The sequence below is a fragment of the Sinocyclocheilus anshuiensis genome, unplaced genomic scaffold (genome assembly GCF_001515605.1).
Source record: "Sinocyclocheilus anshuiensis isolate Anshui unplaced genomic scaffold, SAMN03320099.WGS_v1.1 scaffold339, whole genome shotgun sequence".
Lineage (NCBI taxonomy): Eukaryota > Metazoa > Chordata > Actinopteri > Cypriniformes > Cyprinidae > Sinocyclocheilus > Sinocyclocheilus anshuiensis.
The window spans coordinates 206,712-214,994 of NW_015552548.1; the positions used below are offsets into that span (position 1 = coordinate 206,712).

Below are 8,283 nucleotides of genomic sequence, written 5' to 3' on the forward strand. Positions count from 1 at the left end.
TGTTCACTGACGAGCTGTGCAAAACCACGTTCATATTCGCGCGATTTTTTGCACAGCTCGTCAGTGAACAACGGCTCTGTGTAGTTAATGCTGCTCAATGTGAAAGCCCGCAGGTGATGGAGATTTACCGCTGATTACAGAACCGGCTTTCTGACAAGATGCGCATTAAATATCGCATGCGATTTATCGTGCAGCCCTAATGTGACCTTGAAATGTTTTTACCATAAGAGTTTTTAAGTGGCTTGTTATATCATGTCATATAGAGTTTGATGCAAGCTGTGCTGTGAAGATATACACAGATGGATGCAAATATAAGTTTCCATAGGGTGTGAAAACAAAGTGGCTTGGGGATTTGTCATGCAGAAATGAATGCCAGGCTCTGTTGGTTGGTTGTAGGTCCAGAGTTGTTTACGTGGCAACGCAATGTTGTACGGTAACTTAAAGGACAGGTGGTGCATTGTTGGGGAGTAACTTAAAGGGCACCTATTATGCAAAATCCATAATTTGGACATAAATGTGTAGGCAGTGTGTGAACACAACCACCCTACAATGATAAAAATCCACCCACTCCTTATGTTTTAATCCACATTAAACCTAACCAGTCTCATTAGACATGCTGTTTTGATTCTCTGAGCAGTGTGACATCACATTGCTCAGGCCCCACCCATGGCCTCTGACTGACACCGCCATATTAGCAGAGACCCCGCCCTGAGTGAGCCGCACACAATCTGTCATGTTTATCTTCACGCTAGAGCATTTAAAAGCAGCATTCAAGTTAGAAATGTCTTCTTATTAAAGCTATAGAAGTTATATGGTCAAGAACAGTGAGTGATTTTCTGTTTTTATTTATTGTTTGGCTCATATTAACAGTTTGGCTCATATTAACATTAGAAATGCCATCTTATTAAAGTTATAGAAGTTATTCGGTTAAGAGTTGTTATTTTATTGTTTGGGTCATATAACAGCGTAGACAGCAGTAGGTACTTCATATTATGCTGCTGTCACTTCATACAAAGATCTAATATAAACATGCAATTTCTTTCCCAGCTGTTTACCTTCACAGACATAACCGACTGTTTTTGTAGCGCATTTTTAACATAACCTTGTGTGTATTTGACAGTTTAAGCGCAATAAGACATGAAAGAGAACTTAGTTTAGTACTCGCATACCATGTGACAGCCGCTTCCTGCGCGCATGCTACGGATGTGTGTACTCAGAGAACACTATATCATAAGTTTAAACTGATATGGTTTTTAAAATGCACGATTTCAGTGCGATAGACATGATAATCAAATCCAAGCAGATGTTTTTTGGCAGAGTATCTGAGGTACCAGCTGTAAAGGCACAGCCCTATTCTGGAAAAGGGGGCAGGGAGCAGCAGCTCATTTTCATTTAAAGAGACAGGCACGAAAACAGTGCGTTTCTGCTTCCACTCGAAATAGGCATTTTCAAAATGATATAATAAATGATCTGTGGAGTATTTTGAGCTGAAACTTCACAGACACATTCTGGGGGGGAGCAGCAGCTCATTTTCATTTAAAGATACAGGCACAAAAACAGTGTGTTTCTGCTTCCACTCAAAATAGGCATTTTCAAAATTATATAATAAATGATCTGTGGGGTATTTTGAGCTGAAACTTCACAGACACATTCTGGGGACACCTGAGACTTGTATTACATCTTGTAAAAAGGGGCACAATCGGTGCACTTTAATTTTTCTAGTAGCAAGTTTTTGTTATTTATTACTTTAATATAATGTCATACCATTTAGCGTAAGTATCTGAATAAACTCAAACTTGATATTCCCTGGTGCAGTCAGGGCTAATTTTATGAGGCACAGGAGAGTTTAAAACTGAACTTGTGGATTCATCTCTCCCTGGGCCTCTCTCGTGCATTTGCCATCGTTTTAATCTCAAACCAAATATGATATTGCATTGCGTTGTATCATATGCTGTCTGTCTGTCTGTTTGTGCCTCTGTCTGCTGTCATGCAAGACAGCAGACAGAGGCACAAATGAGAACTTTATTTTAGTAGTCCTCAAGTCTGATTTATTTGTGGAAGTCAATTTGTTTAAAAATTTTCAGTGCAGCAACTTACGTCAATTCATTTGAGTAATCACTCAAAAATTTCCATGTGGGCATTTTTAAAAATGGTAATTTAGTTAAATACTGCTACTTATCACTATATTTTTAATTAAGTTGTGTAAGTTGATGCCAATGTAAATTCCAAGACAAATTCACAATCTCTGTGTCACAATCTCTGAGGCAAAAAGCATTTGGAGCTGTGAGGTCTCAGGGAGCTGGTGGTCATGGGGGTTGGGTTGTGGACCACAGAGGATCTTGACTAAATTCCATTAAAAAACTGGTTCAGCTTGTTGGCCATCTCCAGGTGCTTCTACTACTCCCAAAATATCCCTCACCTTGTTCTCCTGCAGCTTACTCTTTACTGTTAGGAGTCCCTGCTTTCCCTCAACTTCAGTTTGTTTTCTTTGTACGCATTCATTTTTTCCATGTCTCCCTTCTTTAAGGGTCTCTTGTCATTCAGTAGAGCCTTTAGGGCACTGGTGTTTTTGGGAAAGCAGCATACTTCACTAGTGAAGAAGGTGTTGTCAACAAATGTTTATACCAGTATTATTAGTAGCACTGTCCACCATGCCGTCAAACAGGCAGGTAAGATTGCTGGTTCAATCTCCACTGAAATGATCACCATTGTGCCCTTGAGTAAGGCCCCCCCAGGTTGCTCATGTTGCTGTTATATGCCGACATTATGTGATAGTCAGTTCTTGGTTTCACAGACAGAAAAACTGGTTTCACATAAGGAAAAATTGTATGCTTTTGTTCATGCCGGAGGTGTTGACGTACAGTTACTTTAGAGCACCTGATCATGTTGACAGCAGTTGTTGCATTCTTAAACCATTGTGCGTTGTACATGATACTGGTAATTGCCTGAGAAATGTGAAGCATTTTAATGGACTTAGGTCAGGGGTAGATGGCGCATTTGACTCGAAAGAAAACATGGCATACAGTCAGTTTAATGTGTTGTACTATTGTGTACCTTAGTGTTGATAATTCAGTTGTCAAGTACACAGTTGAGAACACATCTTTTCAGAAAATCGCAAATAGTCATCTCAAGTGGCACTCCAAAATTTCACTTAGATTGGAATTGGCTGAGATATGATTTATATCAAGCATGTCAATTTTTATATCATTGGTTTTGAATCAACACCAAGTTGATGTTGAACATTTTAAGAAACACAGTTTGGACCTACTTTAGTTTGGGTGAGTCAGCTGTCAGTACTTGTGGTTGGGCCTGTAAAACTGTATCCCTATGCATCCCGCTTTCTCCCCCACCTCTCCACTCTCCAGTCCATTGGAGCGAGTCTCAACAGGAGGCACACCCTGATCACTATCGCTGCTCCACACAGCTGGCAACATCTGCTCCTGAGAGGGAGATAAGAAGGGCTTGGCCACTCCACCCTGCCACACGTTCCACACAACATCCGTGCCCGTCTGCTTCCTGCTCCAACAGACCATTGCCAAACCCACAGAACTATAGCACTGCACGTCTGCCTGCTCCGTCTCTGTAGGACTTTCCCAGATGACAGCATGACTCAGGGATTCAGATTTGGCTTGACATCTGCCAACACATCAGAATGCACATGTGAAAATAATTAACAGGAAATTGTCATTGTGAATCTCTGCTTTCGTTTTGAGCAGCTTGTTGCCACTGTTTTATGTTTATGAGATGTGAGAACAGTGTAACAGTGAGAACAGGGTTTTGCTTTAACTAAAAAAAAACAACCCGCGGCAGTAGTATAAAAGTAGCCCAATTCAGCAGGAAAACTGCAGACTTGGCAACACTGCCAAGGGTGTCCAATCCTGCTCCTGGAGGGCCAAAGTCCTTCAGAGTTTAGCTCCAACCTGCTCAAATGCACTTGCCTGGAATTTGTTATAGGGATGCACCGAATCCAATACTCAGTATCGGTATCTACTCTGATACTGCCATTTTCTGCCGGATCGGGTATTGGTCAGACGAGACCAATCCAAATCTGATATTGTGCTTATACTATTCCTTGTTATTATTAAGCCCCATGAAAGGTACAAAAACATTATAAAGCACAACAAAGTTTCCGTGCACTATATTCCAAGTTTTCTGAAGCCGTTCCATAGATTAATGTGAGGTACAGATGAATATTAATGTTGTTAAATTCAAGTTTGCGTAAACTCTTCTCTCCGCTGCGGCTGTCAGTCATCCTCCATTCAGCATTCAAACTGCTGGAGTTTAGTGCTGTTTCTAAATCATGTTATTTTCTACCGGTAGTGTTAATTTTGTCAGCTATTTTCAATTTTAGTCTTAGTCCTGAGTTAAATGTCCTTGTTAGTTTTTATCATATTTAGTCAACCTTATCCTATTTAGTTTTAGTCAACTAAATGTCTCAACATTTTAGTCTAGTTTTAGTCAATGAAAACTTGACATTTTAGCAATACGATTTTAGTTTTAGTCTTAATGTACATTTTAGTTATCATATTTAGACAAACTTGTCCTGTTTTTGTTTATTCAATGAAATGTATGAGAATTCTAGTCAGGTTTTAGTCAATGAAATGTTAGTCACATTTTCGTCATTCTGAATAATGGTTAAACTGATCAAAAATATTTTTGCTCAAAATTATAATCGTAAATGATTGTTGTCATTTGAGAAATGTATTTTTGCATTTCAGGTATTGCACTTTCTCCAGTAAGCACAAATCAATAGAATGTGGACACATACATGGTGTATTTTACCTCATCTAGTGTACTGATTTATTATAGGCTTTTTTATTATATAAATTAATACCAAAGACGTATGCAATCTCTCTGTTTACATTATGAAAACAGCTAAAACAAATGAAAAATATTATAACAGTGAAATTCCTAGTAATTCAACTAATTCCAAAATTGCAATAGTCTATTTCTCTATTAAAACAACAGCGATTGAGTAAGTGCATTTTTTCAGCGACCACAATCGCAAACAATACAGTCGAGATCTCATGACAGTACATAGACCGGCTGAGTGACACTTTCATTTAGATCGCTAAACTCCAGTTTGTTTGTCGGTGTTTTCAGGTCGGCGGCGGCGGCAATGAGGAGTGAGCGCGTGCGCATGGTTGCCAGATTGCTTAAAATAAGCAAACCACCGGGCAGAAAATGTATCCATGTAACAGCGAAGCTCTGATTCTGGGATTTGAGCTTTTGATATCTGGCAACCGCACACATGAAAGCTCCCGTAGTAGAGGAGTATAGAGCAGTCTGCAGCAACAGACTTTGACCTTTGTCTCCTTTTTTGGTGAAAATAAAAAGGTTTTTGGTAAAGTTTTATCTTTTTAAATACATTTTAGTCTCATCTTATTTTGTCAAAGAAATTGCATGTTGATGTAGTCTTCGTTATCGTTTAGTGACCTTATTGTCGTCTCATCTTAGTCATGGGAAAAAAGCTTGTCATCGAACATTTTTCATCATAGTCTTCGTTAACGAAATTAACACTACTACTGGGTGTCTGTTAGATCACAAAACTGTAGTAGAGAGCACTATGAATCATTCTTAACATGCACAGTAACTGAAATTTAAAACCGTTAAAAGAAAAGACTCTATCACAGATATGATACACTACGCATCAATATCTCTTCTCTTTGTGCTTTGAACTTTTCTATATGCGGAGTGCTGCACGCTGTGACTCCATGTTGCTTCAAGCGCATCATTCTGTGCACGGAATGTGCATAAGCGCTTTGTGCCGCTCTGTATTGGAGCCTTTTATGTTATAATACTTTAGCGCTATGAAAGATTGTTAATAGCCTTTCTTGTTCTGTCCTATCTGTCATATGTTGCTGCCTCATTACTGTGCTTTACATTTAAAAGAAATCTCTTTTATTTTATAGTATATACAGTATTAATATATATGAATATATGCTATTTGCTTGTTTTTCATGAATGTATTTTACAACAATACAAAGAGCAGTTTTTAACATTTTACCAGATTTAGTCCTACACTTATTCACTTTTGTTCCCCACTAAATAGTTTTTTTTTTTTCACTAAATGTTTAGATTTTATACAATTATTGTGCACTCATAATTTTCTAGAGCAGGGGTCTGAATGAAGTTGTCTATATTTAGTAGATTGTGTTTAAGACACAAAACAGTGATGATCAGGTCAACACACAGAGGTATAGAAATTCTGCATTGATTTAAAAAAAAACTGTGCTAGTATTGGATGGTTATCGTCCGATACTCAGAATTTTTGGTATCGGTTCTAAAAAAAATGGGATCGGTGCATCCTTCATTTGTTAGTAATTTTCAAGACTTTGATTAGGTTGTTTATGTAGTGGTCAGACTTGTGGCATGTGGGTAAAATTTCTTCTCGACAAAATTTAAACGGACAAGTGATCCTTGTCATCAAACACTGCAGATAGAGAGAGTGGTATGTCGCTATACCTGAATAGGCCCTGAATGTAGGGCGCTGTTAAAATTTCAGCGTACTCTCTCTCTAAGTAACTGGTGACAAAAGCAACTGCTGAGCCCAGCCTTTTGTTTTTGTTCTCCCAACTAAGTGCACAAGCCAACCTCCCCTGGTGTTACAGCACTGGGACATGCCTGGGCTACAGAAATTCACCAACTAGAGGAGGCAGAGGCTACTGACAGACCTGGGAGTTTCCTGGAAACTACTTCATAGCCGAGACGTGAACTGAGAGATTTTGGTATTCAGTATAGCTCTCGCTGTTCACCATCTCATTCCTGCTGCAGTGCTTATCTGGTCTTGAAAGCATTCTTTCCTTCTGTGCTCAGATCTCTCGCTCCGTCTTTTCTCCATCCATACTTCAGTTTTCATCCACTCAAATCAAGCAGCACTAGTTTTATTGGTTGTTGAAAGTTTTTTGGCATTTTTGTTTTGGAGAAAGCTGTAGTGATTTGTGAGACAGGGAAGACTGTACATTTTTTGAGGTCCTACATTCCCTGAGATTCTACTCTAAAATGTAGTCAGCTGCTCTGCTGTCTGCTGCCTGTAGCAAGAGGTGCTATAGTGAAAATTAATGTGAACGGTCATCTTCTATGGTCAACTACTGTTGTGGTGGACAGTTTGGCTACATTGACACAATTCCGATTTATTGCTCAGATCTGATTTTTTGTATGGTTGTTCACATTATAATTTTTAAATGTGGCCAATATCAGATTCCAGTGTGAACGAATGATGGTCCTGAACTGACACGTATGCGCACAAGAATGGTAACAAGATGTCATGAAGCGTGCTGTCACACGAAAGTAAACATGGAGGCCATTGAAGTAAGAGTTTACATGTTCATTTATAAGATGATTTGCTGCAAAAGCCAGCAAATTTGTGAGCAGAAGATGGGGAGAAAGAGAGCAAAATTTTTAAATATTTACTAGGGATGCACGATATTATCGGACCAACATCTGAATTGGCCGATAATGGCTTTAAATATAAATATCGGCATCGGCCGATATGAAAAAATATGCCGATATGTCTTGCCGATAAGAGGAATACATTAACTCCCATGTGCTCAGGGTGTGCTAGCTATTAGATCACGTCAGCATTGTGGCTCATTCTTGAAGCAAAGTTTTGCCTGAATGGTGATTGGATTCAGTTTTGGATCGCTGCATTTAAACTGAGAATGCACGTACAGAATGACGCGTTCGGTGTGTGATAGAGTAAACTGTAATAGCACATGCAGCGGCAGCCTCCCCCGGGTCCTATTGCCCGCTCAGTAAGGAGTTTTTATTCCATAGGGGGGCGCTGTTGGCTTACTTCTAATAAAATGAAAGCAAAATACACATAATATTTAGTCTGTGTTTCTGATTAAATAAAGCAGTAATTGATGCCATAAAATCATGAGTATGTTTTGATTTAAAGGTCAGAAACTATAGCTTACATGAACAAAAAAAAATCACAAACATGACACTTAAATTAAATAATTTTATATATATAGTGATTTATTCATTAATGTGTAATATGTTCTATTTTTTAAACAAATTATGAGCTCTAAAAGATTTTCTGAATTTTTACAACTCTTTTGCTTTAGACCATTTACAAATGTTAAAACATAAAATAAAATGTTAAGATTACCAATGCATCTTTCTGAAAAAAAAATGCAGTGATTAATATATAGTTTATTTATAGTTATTTTCAAATTTTCAATGTTCTTTAATTATAAAATAACTTTATTATTGTTTATTTAATTCTAACAAATAAGTTCTTGTTAAAAACTAGCCAATTCCACACAGGAGAGACTTGGT

At 38.2% G+C, this 8,283-nt stretch overlaps 1 protein-coding gene across 1 annotated transcript in view; it reads left to right on the forward strand.

Annotated features, from left to right (window-relative positions):
* LOC107664289 (rho guanine nucleotide exchange factor 12-like) overlaps window positions 1–8,283 on the forward strand; it is an 85,246-nt gene that overhangs the window by 960 nt on the left and 76,003 nt on the right. The gene's annotated exons all lie outside the window — the stretch shown is intronic.